The sequence below is a fragment of the Schistocerca piceifrons genome, chromosome 8 (assembly GCF_021461385.2).
Source record: "Schistocerca piceifrons isolate TAMUIC-IGC-003096 chromosome 8, iqSchPice1.1, whole genome shotgun sequence".
NCBI lineage: Eukaryota > Metazoa > Arthropoda > Insecta > Orthoptera > Acrididae > Schistocerca > Schistocerca piceifrons.
The window spans coordinates 404230273-404251901 of NC_060145.1; the positions used below are offsets into that span (position 1 = coordinate 404230273).

Here is a 21629-nt window from a genome sequence, read left to right on the forward strand (position 1 = left end):
TATAGTGATTGTGCAAGGAAAAGGATGCTGGTAGACCTCCTTAATTCATATAATCTTATGCAAACCGTATTCTTTCCAACGAGAGTGCAAGGGAACAGTAGAACAACCATAGACAATATTTTTGTTCATTCGTCATTATTAGAAGGGCATTCTGTTACCAAAAAGGTGAATGGCCTTTCAGATCATGATGCACAAATTTTAAGTCTAAAAGATTTTTGTGCTGCAACACATGTTAAATATAGTTACCAACTTTTTAGGAAAGCTGATCCAGTTGCTGTACAGACTTTTGTAAACCTTATCAAGGAACAAGAGTGGCAAGATGTTTATAGTGCTGATACAGTAGACGATAAATATAATGCTTTCCTCAAGACTTTTCTCGTGCTCTTTGAAAGTTGCTTTCCGTTAGAACGTTCAAAACAGGGTACTAGCACAAACAGGCAGCCTGGGTGGCTGACTAAAGGGATAAGAATATCTTGTAGAACGAAGTGGCAATTATATCAAAACGTTAGAAACAGTCAAAATCTAAATGCAGCAGTCCATTACAAACAGTATTGTAAGGTGCTTAAAAAAGTTATTAGGAAGGCAAAAAGTATGTGGTATGCAGATAGAATAGCTAAGTCTCAGGATAAAATTAAAACCATATGGTCAGTCGTAAAGGAAGTGGCTGGTCTGCAGAGACAGGTCGAGAATATAGAATCAGTGCATAGTGGGGATGTCCGTGTTACTGATAAGTTGCATATATGTACAGTACTTAATAATCACTTTCTGAATATAGCAGGTGAACTAAATAGAAACCTAGTCCCAACAGGGAATCATATAGCGCTCTTACAAGGGAACCTCCCCATCGCACCCCCCTCAGATTTAATTATACGTTGGCACAGTAGATAGGCCTTGAAAAACTGAACACAGATCAAGCGAGAAAACAGGAAGAAGTTGTGTGGAACTATGAAAAAAATTAGTAAAATATACAAACTGAGTAGTCCTTGCGAAGATAAGCAACATCAAGGAGGCTGAAAGTCAAGCAGCGCCGTGGTCCCGTGGTTAGCGAGAGCAGCTACGAAACGAGAGGTGTTAGGTTCAAGTCTTCCCTCGAGTGAAAAATTTAATTTTTTATTTTCAGTTTATGTGACAAACTCTTACGTTTTCATCACTTTTTTGGGAGTGATTATCACATCCACAAGAAAACCTAAATCGTGCAAGGTAGAAGAATCTTTTTACCCATTCGCCAAGTGTACAATTAGGTGGGTCGACAACATATTCCTGTCATGTGATGCACATGCCGTCACCAGTGTCGTATAGAATATATCAGACGTGTTTTCCCGTGGAGGAATCGGTTGACCTATGACCTTGCGATCAAATGTTTTTGGTTCCCATTGGAGAGGCACGTCCTTTCGTCTACTAATCGCACGATTTTGCGGTGCGGCCTCAAAACACAGACACTAAACTTATTGCAGTGAACAGAGACGTCAATGAACGAACGGACAGATCGTAACTTTGCGAAAATAAAGGAAATAAAATTTTCAGTCGAGGGAAAACTTGAACCCAAGACCTCTCGTTCCGCAGCTACTCACGCTAACCACGGGACCACGGCGCTCCTTAGCTTAAGGCCTCCTTGATATTGTTTACCTTTCACATGGACTACTCAGTTTGTATTTTTACTAATTTTTTTCACGGTTCCACACAACTTCTTCCTGTTTCCTCGATTGATCTGTGTACAGTTTTCCAAGGCCTATCCACTGTGCCAACTTATAACTAAATCTGTGGGGGGTGCGATGGGGAGGTTCCCTTGTTAGAAAAAAGTGTTCCGAGACTGTTACCTGAAATGCTCCTCCATGATACTGACAAGAGGGAGATTGAGTTAACAATTAAATCACTAAAGACCAAGTACTCTCATGGATATGACGGGGTATCTAGCAGACTACTGAAGTATTGTTCCACATATGTTAGCTCAGTACTTAGCCATATCTGTAACTTTTCCTTTAGGAGTGGTCGGTTTCCTGACCGATTAAAGTACTCCTTAGTGAAGCCACTTTCCTATCGAAGTCCAGGCTTAGATCATTACATTAATCACTGTGTTGTCGTATTACCCTGTAAATTTCTGTTCTTTGCCACGCTGAATGTCATTTGGTAGGTATAATTTAAAAAGAAAGCAGATGTGGAAATTGCAATAGGCCTGACAATCTTAAATTCAGTTCTGTTCCTTCGTAATTTAACGTATTTTTCACTTTGTTGACATGACAGCTGGCTTGTTTATATCATCCCTGCATACATCTATGGGACACCAAAGGAAATAAGGTAAGTTTCTTGCAAATGTGAACATTTAAAATTTGCATTTGACTTGAAAATGCAACGAGTACAAATCGGTGCCTCTAAACTATCAATCATTGTTTTTGGAGTTCTGGGTTTATCAATTATCGACACAAACACAATGAAAGTGAATAGAAATGGATTACAAAAGCACGCTTTTCATAGCACATACGTCTCTTCTCGGTCATTCTAAGTGTATAAACAAAAATGAATTACAGTACTGAGGCAAGAAGCGTAATATTTTTACGTATTACTGTATCGAATACGCATTTAAGACCAGAAAAACGTTTGAAGTTGCGTTCCTTATGCTGTGTGGTTCACTAAAACCGAGTAACATTTACTATATAAAACAAATATCACGTGCACACGACATAAATAACGAACAAGAAGCAATTGTAAACACTCGTCTGCTAATGTTTTGGGGGATCCAAGATGGCGGCAGGCCCCGCCCACTGCCTTCAAAACAACGTACAGCGCAAGTCTGTAGCGCCATCTCCCCTTATTCTACCACCATGATATTTACTCTATGTCGTTTCGAAACGTATATTCGTTGAGAAAAGTCAACCTGTACGACGGGCAGAGATAATGACTACTGCAGTGGTCACCGTTATTATCAGTGACACTGCTGTATACAAATTATCTAGTTAATAAGGAGTTATTTGTAATAAGATAATATGAAAAGTGAGTCTCTTGTTCGTGAGTAAGAGGTTAGCTTCACAAAATACAGGTATGATGCCGGGCATCCATGATGCCCTTTTGCCTATGATAGTTCAAAATCTTCGACAAACAGTAAGTTTTAGCGCAAACTCGGTATGCAGTATGAGAAACAATTAAACATTTTCTAACGATGCCTCGTTCATCTCTGTGCGATTAGAATGTCTTGAAGAGGGATGTTGAGTTGTGAAATAATACATACGAATGAAACTGAAGCCAGTGCCGAATGCACCTCCGGAAAGACAAACGAGGGAAACAAGTACAGTGTCGCAATAACGATGACAGGTGGGTGCGGAGGTCAGTTCGATCAAGTAACATTATGCCTTTGCCTACCATTAACACCTACACCACGAAAACAATCATGTTCGACAGTGTTCCTGAATGTATTAACAATTACTAGGCTACCTCTCGCCACATGGGGGAAGATCCAGCTTCCCAGAAATAGTGTTTTGGTACAGGAGTCGATATTTACTATGTGATGCGCAATACTTGACATGTATTTACATTCCCCTGTAAGCTAAAAGTATCAGTTTGCTGCAATGGAAGAGTAAAAATAATGTATTTCACTTTCTGACTTTCAGTAATAGAAAAAGATCCAAAAATGTTGTGTGAAAGAGCTGTTGGCTGTGGTCCAGCTCAAATCATTGTGCTCTAGAGTTTAGTTTGTCACACCAGACTCCGGCCACCAATCATGGAAGTCGGCTGATAGGGACCAATGTCCACTCAGGTGACTGCAACACGTCATTTACTGAACCAATGATGTATGCTGGTGCACTCGCTCTGCCAAGCATGAAATTATTTCCTTTTTATTATGACTTACCACGTGAAATATATGTGACGAAACGAATGAACACAGTGCAGTAACTAAATTGGCGTGCCCATTTCTCAGGCAGAGTATGTCATGAGGGATGTTTAAGAGTTAAGATTTCCATGGGAAAAAAGTCAGGATTATTAGTGTGTAGCTGTGTCTGTGACAACCGCAGATAAACCCTTCTCTATTATAAGTTTCTTTTCTCAGGCATTATCTTTTGATCTGGGTCTCTTATACTCTGAAGATGGCTTTGGAAACATGAAGCTCTGGAAACGTGATCTGTATTGAGAGTTGTGCCATGAAGAAATTGCAAGGTTGGTGATGCATAACATACAATTGCTACAGATAGGCTAAGTGGTTGACAGTGAATGCATTCAACAATGCTGTTACATTTCTGATGGAACAAGATGCTGAATGAAAGTGAATAGGCCAATGCATGTACCGTTGTGTAACTAACGCTCTAGTATAAAGGTAACAATAGTTACACTCAATGAGTATTCTCATGTTGCTCAAATAATTTGTTTATTGCAAACAAAAATCAGTTTTAAACGCCAGGCAAACATTTCTGACTGTACTGATGTTAGCCTCACAATGTCATAACACTTCTGTTGTGATAGCAGCAGTACCACAGCGTCTCCAGCCAATAGGTGGTGTCTTGTCAGCGTCCATGACGACGGCACATGGTGCTGCTAGTGTGTTGGCTTCGCTTACAGTAGTCAGATGCCCACCACAATAGAAAAAGAAAACATCGTCGGTGTTGAGCTGTCCCCGTTGCCTGGAAGGTGGGTGTGCACCCCGATAATAATGACTTGGCGCTGCTGGCTGACCTGTCACAGGGGACATTAGGCCTGTCCAAGACAACCGAGCACACCTGTGGACAACAATGACGCTGATTTAAGTGCTGGTGTCTATGCCACACGAGAGAAATGTCATATTTCAAGTTGTATGCCAAAACACATAGACCTTACACATAAAGAGTAGAGGGAAGTGCATATCACAAGGAACAGTTCATCAAAAGGAGTCAGTTTCCAATCTTGAAACAAATATTAAACTGGAAACAATTATTATATTCCAGAAGTTTCGCCTCTTTAGCTGTTACCACGGATTTCAAACGTATAAGCTACAGTTTCTAGGTTTTATAGTTATATTAGGGACATCCTCACATTTTAATCTTGTCATGTGGCTTTGTGGTCAATGATACTTTGACAAATTTTTGCCTAGTGAAGTTACTAGTGCCTATATTTTGTTAATTTTTGTTTGTTTCAATGTGCTCATAAAGTTTGTTACTGTTTATACCATTAAGTTGCACCATGACATCCAAGGATGTGAAACTAGCTATGGATGAAACTGGCTAATCGCCCAACATCTTTCAGTACAATCTTCTCGTACTTCCAGCCACATCAAGAAGTCATACTTCCATGTGTTTCTGGACAAGTTGCTATTAGCCCACTGTGAAGCAGTAACCGACTGTTGCCTGGTTGCTGTCCTCATTTTTATTTAGCCATGGAACCAGCTGCTGTTAAGCCCATCCACATAGGACTTTGAGGATATAGCCTTGGATACAACTCGCGGAGAGTCAAGTTGCTCTTACTACCTTTTCTACAACTCATTTGCTGTCTGTTTCTTTTACAGCAGAGCAATTCAAAGATGATGTCTTTAGACAGGTGAATGATGTAACTAAGTACTGTAATCATTTACAAGTTCTCAAGGTCCAATTTTTGAAAGAATATTGGTCTACAGCAATTCAGCAAGAACTGCTCATAGATTTCTGGACCGAAGACTAGTACCAATCTGGTCAGGGAACAATGGAGGCATTCTGTAAGTACTGATGGGGAGGTGGCTGTGCAGTTGTTGCTGTGGGTATAAGACTTTTGTTACCATTCTGTGTTTGGTGAGAACTTGTAGCACCACTCCACGACAATTACGAGAATTATGAACGTTCTCTCGAAAGAGTCTAATATTCTCATGGCCGTTACATTATAGTGCAAAATATAACACAGCAGCTGCGGGAAGGTGGAAGACTGGTGCCACTTATGATGATGTGCACAACAGGCAACAGAATAGCAATCATTCTGATGACCAGTTTTAAGTAGAAAACTGGCAAGTAATAGTGAGGAACATAAATAAAGTGTGCATAGCAGCTGCCACAAGTGACCTTGGTGGCGAGGAGGTGCACTCAGTGGGGGAACAATATTGCTGAATAGCTTGGTTGGGCAGCTGATGGGAAGTTCTATTGAACTTTGTAAGAATGGAGACACTAATGAGTGGGGGAGACATTCCTGCACCACTGAGTGTGTGTGAAGAGTCACCTGACGCAACAACAGTTATTATTATGACATATCTGACGAATTAAACGCTGTTGGTACTATTGGGATAGTGTGACAGTTTGATAAAAAGCAACTGACTGGAACAGGAACAATAAGAAATAAAAATTCGTTGATGTAGGAAGTGTGGGGACTTCTTGCTCCAGAACAGTATATAGAAGACTGCAAAGAAGCAAGCACTTCTGGACTGCAAGCGAGAGAATTCAAACAAGCTTGTTCATTATAAAACGCAGGAGTGCCTCTGGACGAAACTAATATGATTTATAAATTCGTATTTGATGGAGATTCCAAATATGAACTGCCATCAAGGTTGGACAGCACTCATGCAGTGTGTTTTAGACTCCCAGGCAGATTGGTGCATAGGAAGAGCAAAAACAGAAATTGGATGCATGTGACCGAGTTTGGTAAAAAAAAAAAAAAAAGCCAAAATAAAGGAGTTGTTTTGTGGAAGAGAGCTGATGCCCGTTTCAGCTGATGTCAATCCGATTGCAAAAGGAGCAGTAGGTGGCTTAGAAAGTGAGGTATTGGTTGACTGCTGTTCACACATTTCAGTGTCTTCACCCAGCAAAATGGACACAGTACTACCACAGTCTAATATAACAGTCGCGACACTCACTGCTGTAAAAGTTGTTGCCGTTTGACAGATGGAGCGACACTAGCGCTCCAAGCGGTAGGTAAGGTGAACGTCAGACGCGTCGTAAGCATGATGTTTGTTTACATCCATTTCCTAAGTAATTTCCGCATTATTTGAGTTATTTTCTTGCCTCCAAGGGTTTGTGTGGTATCAGAAGGCATATATGTTTCTAAAAATGATTCTAAAATAAGCGCCAGCACGGACAAAAATCATGAATAGAGTGGCAAGCTACAACACATTCGTGAAGAAACACTTGTGACATTGGACAGAATTGCAGCTTACCACGTTCATATCAAAAGAATATAAACACACAGATTCACATGTCAGAAGCACAGACATGTACCTCTACTTGCAAAAACGATCGACAGCTCGTTTATCGTTCTGTAGGCCTACTGCGTTTGTTTGTCATTTTCGCCTGTTGCCACAAGTACGACCTTCATCTTTTTATTATTCTAAGTGGGACAAGCAACTGCCAAATAGTGGGAAGAATATGCTGAAAACAGTATAATGAGCTGATTACACTACATTTCACGAAAAACCAAATATTTGTATAATTTTCAAACAATCTGTCAGTGAAGAAGGTGCTGACAAAATAATGTCATCACACGTTTCTCTTTCAATGGCATGCTAATCTGGCTTAACAACAAGTCAAGGGCATCTTTTTTTAAATATCGGGATCCTATAGTCTTTAACATTCGTTTGTCCTTGTTCACTTGCTCCTTCTGATACAATTTCTGTCGCTGTCTGTAGGCACTTTCCTTGTCCCGTAATAGTTTCGCTCGAAGTCTAGCGATTTGCACATTCTGACACTTCACACGCTTTTGCAAGACACGAACAGCTGCACTTAATCTAACCACTTCATCGTCAAAGCAGGTCTATGTTGACGATTCACACGAATCTGGCACTGATACATGGTGAGCTGAACCAGCTGCTTCTGTGTCATAGGACTGTTTTACTGCTTTAGATTGACTGTCGAATCTTTGTGGCAGTTTCCTCTTCATCGTCAGCTGAGGTGGCTTATTTGGAATGTCAAACAGGGTGGGTACTGCATTCCACACGAGTTTGTTGTTGTCTGCGTTCATGAACTGGTTTTGTTCGAAATGTAGCGAACAAAACCTAATATTACTATACAGGTACACTGGGTCTTTCTTCATGAGGTCTTCTCGCCTGCTATTAACAAGCCATTTTCTGCTCCTAAAACGAAACATTCATCATTTATACACATATAGTTTGCAAGTGAATCCTGACGATACAGTTTAGTAACATGATGGTTATACCTCTCAGGATCCTTAGGAAACCTAAAAAAAGACAGCTTTGGTGTCTTCTTTCTGTTGTTGGTGCAATTTATTGCGCTACAAACGCTCCCGCCAGTAAAAGCCATTGTAAAAATCAAAATAAACAACCACTATTCTCCTTCACGATCGCGCCGAACTCACAGTGTAACCTACCAGCCGCTTGGGGCGCTGCTGGCGCTGTAGGCAACAAAATCGAGGCGAAGTGTCGCGACTGTTATATTAGACTGTGGTACTACTGCTGTTCTGCAACGTCAAATTTTTGTTGCTACAGGAATGGTGTCCAAAAACAGTCCAACATGAAATCAAACTACTCTTGCATTTCAAAGTTGTGGTCACAGAATTACACAAGTTAGAGAATTCAGAAACTCAGTGTCAACATGATCACAAGTATCGATTTTTTTAATATGAGTTGTTGTGATGCAATTGTCGAGTGGTGTTTTATAATAATGTACGTACAGTGTTAACGTATTTGGCGCTCTTTAACAACTAAATAACGAAAGACGGTATTTTATGTTCAGTAGCAGTAGTAATACGCACCTGCGTGTGGTTTTTCTGTATATGTATAGTTGTTGTTTATGTTGTACATGCTTTGTGTTGAACCGGTACCTAATAAACCATCTGTATTTCCAAATACGCAAATATTCGTTTTCTAACAAAATCCCAGCGGGTTATGGGCCCAGGTGCGTGTTAAAAGGACACTTGTACGAAAATAATGACGTAGCTCTGTGCAAAATGTTTTTAAAGTTATCTACAAGAAGACGTTTTTGAAGTTGTTAATTCCACGCAACCATCGAAGGATTCAACAAGAATTATCAACATCGGAGTTGCGGAAGGCAAAACAAATTGCAACACTTGCAAATACATAATAAGTATTTGTCTACGAGGAATTCCTGTTTTGACTGCAAATATGTCGGAAAAAACTTTGCAGAAAATAATGCGCCTAAATACTGCGAGTGAAGTGTGGACAGAATTACACAAAATATTTGATGGTGTCTCTGAAGACAAAGTTTACAACCTTTGTCTGCAGTTCTTTAGTTACAAAAAGGCTCCTGAAGACGATATTGCCGACACATACTTCCAAACTGAAAAATTTGTGAAGTGAAATGAAACAGGAAATTACTAAAGATATCGTAAATAATTCAAAAAAGCCTGATTTGTTTTTTATTTGTAAAATATTAGGCACTCTACCAGGAGACTATTTATCGTTTAAATCTAGTTGGACGCTAACCGGAACGTCTAGAGATGACATAACAATTGATAATTTAACAAATCAATTGTGTGCATATGAGAAAGCTCTGAGGACAAAGGAAGATGATTTTAGTAAACAAGAAGCCCTCACTACAGACTCATTAAGTCTGTCATTTCAGCAAGTAAATCCAATGGAGAAAAAGAAATTAATATGTAATTACTGCAACAAGCCCAACCATATAATTAAAGTGTGCTGAAAGCTGGCAGTGGATGGCAAATCTCCAAAACCAGCTACCACAGATACAAATATGCTACTTCTTTCTGTGACATCTTCTGTGATGAACTCTGAATGTAGAAATGAGGACTGGTATATAGACAATGGTGCAACAAGTCATATTACATATGATAGGAATTGTTTCAAAACATTTCAGCCTTTTCTAACAAAACTCTCAGTTACTATAGCTAATGGTGACATTATTGAAGCTATTGGAAAAGGTTCAATAGACAATGAAGCAGCAGTTGGAGGAAACTGGAACAGAATTACCTTAACAGATGTATGGTATGTACCTCAGATTCACAAGAATTTATTCTCTGTTCTTGCAGCACAGGATAAACGTCCAGAAAGTGTATTCACATCAAGCGCAGAAATTTGTCATCTTAAGATTGATAATGTCACTATACCCCCGCCGGCGAAACATTGCACTTGACAGTTCGCTTTTTGTCTATTTAGGTTGGCTACACTGTAATAGCGATGTTGCAACAGCAGCCTCCATACACACAGCAGACGATACAGTTTTCCGTCCCGTCTCGTAAATGCAAGCGATTGAGCAATTACAGTGCATATAAAAACTCGTTTTTAGTTGTACTACGACAGGAAGTAAACAACCGTATAACAATACATGTAAAAGCATAACTGCGCACCCTTTCGATAACGGAGCAAAGAAATACAAAAAAACAAGCATCTGACGACTGGTACTTTCAAATCAATAATGTACGTAGTTTACAAAATAAATAACAGAGATTGCAATAAATAACCAATATTAGTAATTTATCACTCACCAATTTACAGCGATAATGGCGCAATTCCATCCAGCTCGCCATCGTCACTGTTGTCCGACTCATCGCCAAAACCGTCTTCATCGTCGTCATCAGCAAGACAAATCATTAATTGTTCATGGCCACTGATAATTCCTTCTATTGTCTGTGCTGCTCGTATAAGCGTCTCGACGTGCTCTACTTTTTTTCTCCATGAGGCTGCATCCACAGTCACAAGAGCTTCACGCAACAGCTTTTCCACCTCTGTTATGTAAAGGACTTGTTGTTGTTCCTTACATACATTTTTACATCACTCCATATTAACTCAATAGGGTTGAAATGGCAGTGATATGGTGGCAGCCTTATTACAGTATGACCCTGCTCCTTGGCAATTTCGTCTACTACATATGTAGGTGTCGTAGGCTTATTTTCTTTAACAAGAGAATACAACAGAACCTTTGTCATACTCATATCCGCTGCAATATTTCGAGCCTGTAACCACTGCACCATAACTTCTTTCCGATCATTTGTGGTTGGGGCTTTGTTCTGTATCACCGAATGATATAGAGCATTGTCCATTACAATTGTTGTAGGGACAGGAAATTGTTTTAAAAGGTTCCTGAACCACTCAACAAATCGTGTGTGATCCATATCTTCATGGTAATCACCAGTCTTTTTCGATCTAAAAACTAAAAGTGCGTCAGGGACAAAACCACTGGAGGAGTCTGCATGAACCACAATTAATCTAGCTCCTCTTCCCGTCGGCTGATGGCCGCTACTGCTGGGTGTGTTATCCGTCCAACATTTACTGACAGCTTCCCTGGCATTAACCCACGTTTCGTCTAGCCAAATTATGGAATGAATGTCTCTGCCCACAAGTTTGTGCAAGAAAATACTACGAGCGGTAACAATATGTGCCCTCTCTAACAGTACTTTGCGTCCGTCTAGCGTTTTGTAACGGAAACCCATATTTTTTAGCACTATTTTTAGTGATGTTTTACCACCCCTGAAGAGTTCACTTTCTTTTAAAGAGATTAATAACTTAGCTACAGTCGGATACTCTTTTCTGCTGTAGTAAGCATAAACATGCCTACGAATTGCATCAGTCTGGAAAGAATCTGAATCTGTGATAGGACTAGGCCGCTTTTTCTTCTTTCCCGGGTTGATAAAAATGTATTATTTGATCCAGACAGCTCGGAATCATTACGGCTCACTTCAGTATCTTCCAAGTTTTGTAGTAATACTCCCTTACTTACTACGGTTCTTGCACTAATACCAAGAGTTTTCGACGTACGTTCCACCACTTTGTCGGCAGGAATTGATGGCTGTCCATGAATGCTTACGTAGTTCTTCTCCTGCTCGTAAAACTCACGAGTTCTGCGTAATAACTCCAGTGCCTGGCTGTTTAGCGGCACCCCTCGACGCAAAGGATTGTCACTAAGTGAACGAAGTCTTTTCGGTGGCATTTTCCAAGTATGTACACTCACAACGTAACAAAAGTCACAACGATATAGCACACAGTACAAAGAAAACACGCGGTAAACAACATACAATTCACGTTGTATACACATTCACTAAACAAAGCCGGCAACGCGGGAACTTTGACGTCACAGCACGTGAGTAACAGCTGTGCTCACTGCGCTGTGATTGGCTGGCGCCCCACGTTGAACGCCTAGCGCCTATCATTCTTCACTTGTTACTCTGTTACGCTGCCAACTTCATGCGCAAACGTCAAGTGCAATGTTTCAGCGGCCCGGGTATAGATTGGTAGGTGACAGTGATCGCTTTGTAGGCCTTTTTAAACTTGCTGTAAGAAATGTGAAACCTAGCTCCCTCAGCGAAGTTAACACCACTAGCAGAGACAATACGCTGCAGCTTTATCACGAAAGATTCGGAAACTATACAAGCGCGATGTGAAGTCTGCACTTTGTAGCGAATTAAATATTGAGGTGGAAATGGACAGTGAACTTTGTGAAGGCTGTATTTATGGCAAGGCTCATCGTTTACCATTTGGCAACAGAAAGAGGACAGCAGAACCAGATGAGCTTATTCACGCTGATGTATGTGTTCCGTTTCAAGTACCTTCTGTGTCAGGGCACCGGTACTTTATTCTTTTCGAAGATGATTATACAAAGTTTAGGGCAACACATTTCATACAAGAAAAGTCTGGAGTTGCAGAAAAGTTAAGGCAGTTCATAGCTGAAGCAAAAGCTCCTGGGCATACCACCAAGGAACTTCTGAGTGGTCATGGGAAAGAATTTGACAACAAACAAGCAAAAGAGATTCTTCACAAAGAGGGTGTAATTCAACGCCTCACAATGCCTTACACTCCAGAACAAAATGGGTGCAGTGAAAGAGAGAACTGCACAGTTGTGGAAACTGCCAGAGCCATAATGCATGCACATTCAAACATTCCACAGGAACTTTGGGCAGAGATGGTGAACACCACAACCTACATTCTATCTGAACAGGGCCTTCCAGTATTCCAGGAACAGCTCCATATGAATTGTGGTATGGAAAGAAGCCAAGACTGAAACATCCGCAGGTGATAGGCTCCACTTGCTATGCTCATATTCCAAAACAACAGAGGAGGAACATGGACCGAAAAGCACTGAAAGGTGTCTTCATTGGATATGATCACAATGAGGGTTACATAATTTATTGTGGAGAGGTGTGCAAACTCATTAGGTCACGAGATGTCATCTTTGAGGAGAGGCCACTGAAGAATGAGAAAAGTTCAACTCTTCCAGTGAATGTTTTCAATCATCAGGATCCAGCACCTCAGACTGAAGACCAATGGTATTGATAGTGAAAGTGAAGAGGATGGCAGTTCCTCGGATGTGGATGAAGACCCTCAGGAGGAAGATCAGGAAGCCACAAGTGGAGAAGCTTTACCATGTCTGCGTGATTGGTTAACCCTCAGACCTCCACAAAAATTTAATGATTATGTAATGTACCTCTCACTATCTTTCCAAGAACCAGAAACAGACAGCGATGCCATGAAGTCTGTTCATCACGATTTCTAGAAGGAAGCTATGGATTCTGAAATAAAAGCTCTTCAAGAAAATAGAACGTGGGTTGTGGTTGACCTACCATATGCAAAGAGGTCCATTCCTAATAGATGGGTGTATAAAGTCAAAACAAATGCTGATGGCTCAGTCAATAAATTCAAGGCAAGATTGGTGATTAAGGGTAATTCGCAGCAGAAAGGAGCTGACTATGGCCAGACTTTCAGTCCTGTGGCTAGAGTGTCTACCATTCGAGCACTATTAAGTGTTGCTGCAAGTGAGAGCATGAAACTTTTACAAATTGATGTTTCAACTGCTTTTCTTTATGATGATTTAAAAGAAACCATTTATATGCAACAACCTCAAGGATGTGATGATGGGTCTGGGAGAGCATGTCACTTGAAGAAAAGTCTATATGGACTGAAACAGGCTCCGCATTGCTGGAATGAGAAGTTCAGTAATCATCTCACTAAATTGGGCTTTCTGAGGAGTGAAGCTGATCCTTGTCTTTTCGTGAGACAGTAAGGCTGTAAGAAAATATTCCTTGGGCTTTATGTTGATGACGGTCTGATTGCAGCTCACAGTGAACAGGAATTTGAAGACATTGTCAGTGATTTAAGAGAAGAGTTTAAAATTACTTCAGTGCCTGCATCATTTTTCTTAGGTCTGGAAATTGACCAACAAGAATGTGGAACTGTATGTGTAAGTCAGACTCATTACACAGGAAAATACCAGAGTGTTTCAACATGAAGAACTGCAAGGCTGTAACTACACCCATTATAATTGACAGTGATACAGAAGAAAATCCTCGTAACTCTGAATTTCCATACAGCCAAGCTGTTGGAGCACTGATGTTTCTGATGTGTGGGAGACGTCCTGACATTGCGTATGCTGCCAGTGTTGTATCATGAAATCAACAGATTGTGATGTAGTGAAAGCTAAACGAATCTTACGATACTTGAGAGACACAACAAATTATGGACTTTTATATAAAAACAATTCTAAGAAGCAGGTTTTAGAGTGTTCTAGTGATGCTGACCACATTGGAGGTGATCTTGGCTCTGGGCTCTCAACATATGGTGTCCTTTGTCTGTACTTTGGGGCGCCTATTTCCTGGATTAGTCAAAGGCAATCTTCTGTTGCCATAGCCACAACTGAAGCTGAGTTTGTGACTGCCAGTGAAGCTGGTTGGGAAATTGTCTGGATCAAGAAGCTTCTGACAGAAATGGACCAATTGGAGGCAACACCAGTTCTGCAGGCTGACAACAAAACTGCTATCTGGCTTGCCCAGAATCCTGAGTTTCACTGAAGAATGAAGCATATTCATATAAGGCATTTCTTTGTCCGTGAACTAGTCGACGCTTATGAAATCACAGTTGCAAAAGTAGACACTGTATAACAACTTGCTGATATACTAAAAAAGCCACTGTTTTACATTAGATATCAGTATTTATGTAATAAGAGTAGACTTCGCAAGTTATTAAATAAGGAAGAGCGTTAATGTGTTTCACATCTTTGGTGTTCTTTAATAGCTAAATAACTAAAGTCAGTATTTCATGTTCAGTGGTTTGTAATACGCACCTGTGTGTGGTTTCTCTGTATGTTGTTGTTGTTGTTGTATGTGCTTTGTGTTGAACCAGTACCTAATAAACCATGTGTATTTCCAAGTATGCAAATATTCGTTTTCTAACAAAACCTCAGCATGCAGTAAAAGGCAGTCATCAGATCAGCGAAGTTAAACGCTGTCAGACAGGGCTATGACTTGAATGGGGGACCATTCGGTCTGCCGAGCACTGTTGGTAAGTGGGGTGTACTCAGCCCTTGTGAGGTAAACTGAGGAGCTACTTGATGGAGAAGTGGCAGCTCCAGTCATGTAAACTGACTAACGGTCAGTGGTGTGATGTGCTGACCACATGCCCCTCCACATCCGCATTCAGTGACGCCTGTGGGCTGAGGATGACATGGCGCCCAGTCGGTACCGCTAGAACTTCATGGTGCCTGTTCACGCAGAGTCTAGTTAGGAAAAGGCAGTAGTAACACAATTTTTGTAGCAAAAGGAGCCATTTCTGGGAAATTTTGGACTTCCAAGTAAGACCAAAGGTTCTAACGGAAAAGAAGTATGAAATATAAGTTTATATCGTTTTAGAGTTCAAAGGGAAGCAGAAAAAGGATGTAAGAGTTATCCTCTGGAAGGAGGACCAGAAACAGATGCGTGGAAAGTTGACGAAGGGATGGTAGATGAGGCACATTAAAAAGGGTATGAGGGTTGATGCTCTATGGGAAACTTCACAGCGAGGCGACTGTGCGTACTTGAGCTGGGTAGAACAATGCATTCTTTCCTTGTTCCATTCTCTTCCCCTTTTGTTTAATCTATTGCAGGTAGTCTTCAGTATGTACATATAGACAACTGAGAAGTGAGGAAGTTACTGAAATGCAAGAGAATATGTGAAGTAAGTCAATGGTTGGATACAGGATGTCATGAAGATATCATGATAAACGTAAAATCCTGAAACTAGAACAGTGTGAATAGAGTTTTGAAATACAGAGAAAATAACAAGGGGGACATGAAGTGAAAACAAGACAAAATTCTGGGTAAACCATGATATTGGAAGTAACGCTCTGTGATATACAAGTATGAAAAGTGTCTTTATGTTTTAAGTTAAATAGGTTACAAGAGGAATAAATATAATAGAACTGTAACTTGGAACTAAGGTAACAGTGCGGAATGTGTAATATACACGAGGGCAAGAATCTGATGTTAAGAAGATTAGTGATTTGTGTCACAAACAGGTGTGTGATCTGTATATTTTATGTAATTGGCTAAGGAAATAAGAGACTGGGCAGTGTGGAGCACCAGAAAAGGTGGACTTAGAAGTATAAATATAAAAAGGTACAATGATTTAGTAAATGTAGCAAATGCAATCAAGAAAGTATGATTTTCAGTGTACGAAAACCAAAAAAGTACAATAATGGACAGGGAAAAGTCTATGGAGTCATGAGTGGTATTCCTTGGACAGAGTAAATCATAATGAGTAATAATGGTAAGCTTCCATCACTGAAGTCATGACTAAAATTATTCTGAAAATATTTGGAAAAAGTAGTGTAACAAATTAATCTGTGTGTAGTTAGATTACAAACTTTGTTACATGGTGTGGAAAATGGTGGCCTTCAGGTGTCATTGTGAGGCTTATATTCTGAGATTTATGAACCTATCTCACATTAGAGAAAGATGACTCTGGAGTAGGGATTGGAGTGGACCATGGTGTTGATGAGGAAGAAGGTGTCATGGGAGACATGGTGGACAGCAATACTCTCTTTTGTCCCATGCCTAAGGTTAGATTTCAAGGTGGAGGATCATAATCACTTACCCCATATCTTATAGGTTAACACACCAGCACTAGCATGTGAAACTGTGTGGTGAAGTTAGATGTGAAGTGTTAAGTGGTACGACAAAGTAACTGTGATAACACTACATACATAGCATAAAGAGATACTCTTACTGAAATTTGTTGTATTAGAATTAACTTAAAAATTTTATATATGTATCCTCATGACAAATAAAATGATGTAACTATCAGTGCATGTTTCTTTAAAATATATAGTGTTAAAAGTTGGGGGTGGGGGTGGGGGGAGTTCTAAAAACTGGTAAGACTTGCAAAGGACATGTAAAGGCCAGAATTGAATGCTGTGACCAGTTGGGGGCAGGAGAAAATGTGAGAAAATGAAATATACCTACATGTCGTAGAAATAAAGGAAAGTGAAGTTTATCATGTACCGATATTCAGTGCTCATGAATGTTTCAAAAACAATATGAGAAGGTTGAGACATGGCAGAGGTAGATTCTTGCATGCTCAGCACACTCATAGCTAATCTGTAGATAAATTAAAATAATGAAGGAGAGTGATTAGTATATGCAATCACAGGATGATGTACATACAATTTGATTAGAGAGGGCCTTGTGAAAACATGCTTTGTGATTTGAGCGTTAGATCTCAAGATATATCAGTTTCAACTAAGCACTGAAATTAGAATTTGTAGGACCACCTGAAAGGAAGAAGGTACCATTGTTGCATAGGGAGGAAAGGGAGGGAGAAGGGGGGACAAGGGCACCATGTCATTAGGGCAGGCAGGAGAGCATAGTTGCAGAAAGTTTCGGAGAGCTGACACAAGGTTTCGCTAAGGCACAAACAATTCGTAAGACTGAATTTTTGAGGGCAGATATCCCTTGGAAATCAGCGAACGGACGAGTCCAAGGAATGGACGACAAAGGAAAAAAAATACTACTTCCGAAAAACGCATTTTAAGACAATAAAAATGAAGTGAAAATTTTTCAGAGAGTGCTGCTAAAGAGTATCCACTGGGGAAACCAATATGGGACACTGCAGTTTTGATAGACAAATAATTGATAAAGTGGCTTGCCTGATGTCACAGCAGCCTCAAAAGTACTAAGTAAGACAGACAGGCCATTGAATGGAAGAAAACGCCTTGGGACCTGGCTGATGTCGGACCTACTTCGGACTATAATCCGCCATGGTTACATCATATGCTTTCTATTTGCCCATTTCATATTAAATAAGACTAAATAGATTCAATCACATAGGCAATCTTTTTAGTTGCCGTTTCAATATTTATTTTTCCTGGTGGCAATATATACAGACTTAGATGGAGGTAGTTTAAGTGAACAAAGCATATGGGAGGTCATACATCATGACTCAACCAACTGTCGGTCAGTGGGTTGAGGGCTTCATTGGTATACTGGCTCATTGTTGTAACAAGATGTCGAAGATGGCCGTGTGGTTGAGCCTAGGTTGTTGGTGTGATTTTTGTTCTGAAGAAATCGTGTGAAGGCAGAGTCCAAAACTTTCCTAAGAGCTACATGGCACAACATCAAAGGGATTTTAAGGTTATCTACGAGTAAATAAATATGACACAATGGGATTGTTTTGTATCCACATAAGTTTCTCTCCCAACTTAAGGCTCGCAGTCACTCAACGTAGTTCTACGACAATGAAATCCTGCACTCCTGTTAGATCGTCGGTTACCGTCACATGCAAGTTGTTCCGAAATACGTTACCGTGCTGTGTATTGCCTTGGTTCTTTCTCTCAGTGCAGTCCAATGTATTTATTTGTATTAACATCAAATTGATAAACTATGTTCACAAAATAACCGAGAGAAGGTCAACTTTGTTACAGTTTAAGTTGAAATTTCAATGAATGTTGATCAGTAGAACACAGGTAGCTAACACAAACAACAGTCAGAAGTTACCGGTAAATAACGGTTTGTGTCTATTAGTGCGGCTTTCACAAAGTGACAATCTGAGAGAGAAAAGGTTGTAATGAAATATTTCTATCTGTAACATCGCTAACTGTGGTGAAAAACGGACCAAATTTGTGAATGAGCAACTCTGTAGGTTTAGCCCGAACTGAAAAGTTAAGCAATGAGAAACAAAAAACGGAATGGTCTACAGGTGCTTACTAAGATGTGTGATCGCATGTTAGTGTTAGAAATGTAGAATGGTGATATGGGAGGAAATAAGAATAGTCCAACGTAGTTGGGAAGACGTTGACACTAATCTGTGTGTGCTCTGGAGTCAACAAAAAGTCTTTCCCACCCAACACGTCTAAGTACACTGTGAATGAAAGCATTAAGTTTCATCAAACTGCACTGTTGTCGATGAAGGTAAATAAATCACCAAGTGTAAGATCGCAAAATCGTAGTAGATTGGAACATATACTCACCATTCTCCTTGTTCTCGAGGCTGAAGGACGTTCTGCATGGTGTGCGGAATGCTGATTTCTGCAAGGTAAAATTAGCTCCTTCCCGGCCAACATTTCTGAGTAGTAGTAGACACCGAAGGCCAATTTGTCTAGCTAGAAGGGTAGTTGCTGTTCTGGACCAAAATGCTCCTCGCCGCCAAGTAGGCCTGATTAGACAGTGAAGAAACTGGTTACATTCCATAAAAGTGTATATTTATAGATCATGGTAAAATTGCAGAAGAATATAAGAACACAGTATCACAACGGACTGAAACATGTACTCACAGTCCCATCTCTTGCGCTCGAGTTTGAAGACTGTTTTATCTAGTGAGCAGAATGGTTGCTACTCTGCGCCAAATTCAGCTCCTTTCTAGTCACCAGGCCTGAGTAGTACTTGGCCATGAAGGCTGTTTTGTTAGCGAGCAGAATACCTGCTGCCCTGGACCAATATAGTCGCCCTCCAGCCAGCAGGCTTGAGTAGACTGTGAACAAAAACGGTTACTTTTTATCAAAATGTACCCACGTAGTTAGAGGTAAAAAATATAAACAAGTGTGTGAACAAAATATCAAGCAGACTGGATCATGTACTCACCATCCTACTTCCTGTTGTCGAGTCTGAACACAATCACAATCTTGCCTGGTGACCAGAATGCTTCCTGCTGTGGGCTGAAATCAGCTTCTTCACGGACAATAGATCTGAGTAGTGGTTGGCTCTGAATGCCGTTTTGTCAAGTGTTCAGAACAGTTTCTGCTTTGGGCCAAAATCAGCACACTGCCAGCAAACAGGCCTGAGTAACTGTGAACAACAAAACTATGTTTCAATAAAAAAAAAACCCAGTTGATCAATGTGAAAAATATAAACCAGTGTAAGAACACATTATCACAGGACACTGGATTGTATAATCACCATTTTAGCTCCTTTGGTCAATTTCGAAGGCCGTTTTGCATGGCGAGCAGAATTATTGCTGCTCCACGCTATAGTCAGATCCTTTCAGGCCAACAGCCCAGACCAGTGCTTGGTCCTGAAGGGTGTTTTGTTTAGACAGCACAACACTTGCTGCTCTGGGCCAGTATAGTCACTCTTCTGTCCAGCAGGAATGCGTAGACTGTGAACAAAAGGTTACATGTTATCAAGATGTACCCATATCGATAGGGGCAAAAAATATAAACAAGTGTGTGTACAAAATATCAAGCAGACTGGATCATATACTCACCATCCTACTTATTGTGCTATAGTCTGAATGGCGTTTCGTGTGGTGAGCGGAATGCTTGCTGCTCTGGACTAAATCCAGCTTCTTCCCGGCCTACAGGTCTCAGTAGTGCTGGCCCTGCGGGCCGTATTGTGGAGTGTGCAGAACAGGTGTTCCTTGGGGCCAAAATTGGCACACTCCCGGCTAACATGCTTGAGAAGACTTGCTGCTCCACGCTATAGTCAGATCCTTTCAGGCCAACAGCCCAGACCAGTGCTTGGTCCTGAAGGGTGTTTTGTTTAGACAGCACAACACTTGCTGCTCTGGGCCAGTATAGTCACTCTTCTGTCCAGCAGGAATGCGTAGACTGTGAACAAAAAGGTTACATGTTATCAAGATGTACCCGTATCGATAGAAGTAATAAATATAAACAAGTGTGTGTACAAAATATCAAGCAGACTGGATCATATACTCACCATCCTACTTATTGTGCTCTAGTCTGAATGGCATTTCGTGTGGTGAGCGGAATGCTTGCTGCTCTGGACTAAATCCAGCTTCTTCCCGGCCTACAGGTCTGAGTAGTGCTGGCCCTGCGGGCCGTATTGTGGAGTGTGCAGAACAGGTGTTCCTTGGGGCCAAAATTGGCACACTTCCGGCTAACATGCTTGAGAAGACTTGCTGCTCCACGCTATAGTCAGATCCTTTCAGGCCAACAGCCCAGACCAGTGCTTGGTCCTGAAGGGTGTTTTGTTTAGACAGCACAACACTTGCTGCTCTGGGCCAGTATAGTCACTCTTCTGTCCAGCAGGAATGCGTAGACTGTGAACAAAAAGGTTACATGTTATCAAGATGTACCCATATCGATAGGGGTAAAAAATATAAACAAGTGTATGTACAAAATATCAAGCAGACTGGATCATATACTCACCATCCTACTTAATGTGCTCTAGTCTGAATGTCGTTTCGTGTGGTGAGCGGAATGCTTGCTGCTCTGGACTAAATCCAGCCTCTTGCCAGCCTACAGGTCTGAGTAGTGCTGGCCCTGCGGGCCGTATTGTGGAGTGTGCAGAACAGGTGTTCCTTGGGGCCAAAATTGGCACACTCCCGGCCAACATGCTTGAGAAGACTTGCTGCTCCACGCTATAGTCAGATCCTTTCAGGCCAACAGCCCAGACCAGTGCTTGGTCCTGAAGGGTGTTTTGTTTAGACAGCACAACACTTGCTGCTCTGGGCCAGTATAGACACTCTTCTGTCCAGCAGGGACGCGTAGACTGTGAACAAAAAGGTTACATGTTATCAAGATGTACCCGTATCGATAGGGGTAAAAAATATAAACAAGTGTGTGTACAAAATATCAAGCAGACTG

At 40.8% G+C, this 21629-nt stretch overlaps 1 long non-coding RNA gene across 1 annotated transcript in view; it reads right to left on the minus strand.

Annotated features, from left to right (window-relative positions):
- LOC124711963 overlaps nucleotides 1-20153 on the minus strand; it is a 74111-nt gene extending 53958 nt beyond the window's left edge. The window contains exons 1-4 of the long non-coding RNA XR_007005549.1: nucleotides 19981-20153; nucleotides 19666-19869; nucleotides 19359-19545; nucleotides 19056-19240 (exon numbers count right to left, since the gene is read on the minus strand). This is a non-coding gene — a long non-coding RNA (uncharacterized LOC124711963). The remainder of the gene's footprint in view (nucleotides 1-19055; nucleotides 19241-19358; nucleotides 19546-19665; nucleotides 19870-19980) is intronic.
- Between the last annotated feature and the right edge of the window lie 1476 nt (nucleotides 20154-21629).